The sequence below is a fragment of the Arachis hypogaea genome, chromosome 18 (genome assembly GCF_003086295.3).
Source record: "Arachis hypogaea cultivar Tifrunner chromosome 18, arahy.Tifrunner.gnm2.J5K5, whole genome shotgun sequence".
Taxonomy (NCBI): domain Eukaryota; kingdom Viridiplantae; phylum Streptophyta; class Magnoliopsida; order Fabales; family Fabaceae; genus Arachis; species Arachis hypogaea.
This window is the reverse complement of record NC_092053.1, coordinates 94,729,903-94,730,678: the sequence shown is the minus strand read 5'-3', so window position 1 is coordinate 94,730,678 and position 776 is coordinate 94,729,903.

The following is a 776-nucleotide window of genomic DNA, read 5'->3' as shown; positions in this document are numbered from 1 at the left end:
CCTCACCTTTACCTTGGTCCCATTACAACCTTCAAAAATACCTCATGATGTTTGTATGTATACATTATATATTTGTTGATTGGTTAGATGAAGAACAAAGTTTTAGAAAGCATGACTAGAGAAGAATAGAGTGATTAACCCTAAACACTGAGTGATTAGAGAGTAAACACAAATCCAGTGAGGGTTCAATAGCTCAATTCCATATATCCATGTTTAATTTTTAATTGTCTTGCAAGTTTGTAAATTCTTTTAACTCAACTCAATTGTGAATGTGTTTTAATATGGTCTGCCTTTAGTCGTACATATATGATTCCTTGAAAAATTTAACTCAATTTAACCACATGTAAGCTTTATATATATATGTGGATAAAAATTAGAATTGCATGATTCATTTATGTAGCTTGCATTTAGAATAGATTGCATTGCATGAGATTCCACCATTCTACCTTCATTCTCTTCTCTTGGATTTAGCATGAGGACATGCTAATATTTAAGTATGGGGAGGTTGATAAACCCCTATTTTATGATTCATCTTGTGCTCAATTGAGTGTTTTTATCAATTCTTCATCCACTTATTCATAAGATTTGCATGGTTTTACTATTCCTTCCATATTTTATGATATATGTGAAAACATGTTTCCTATGCCTTAAAAATAATTATTTTGATTATCCTTCATTACCATTCGATGCCGTGATTTGTGTGTTAAGTATTTTTAGGCTTTTAGGGTAGGAATGGCTTAGAGGATAGAAAGAAAACATGCAAAAATGGAAGGAAA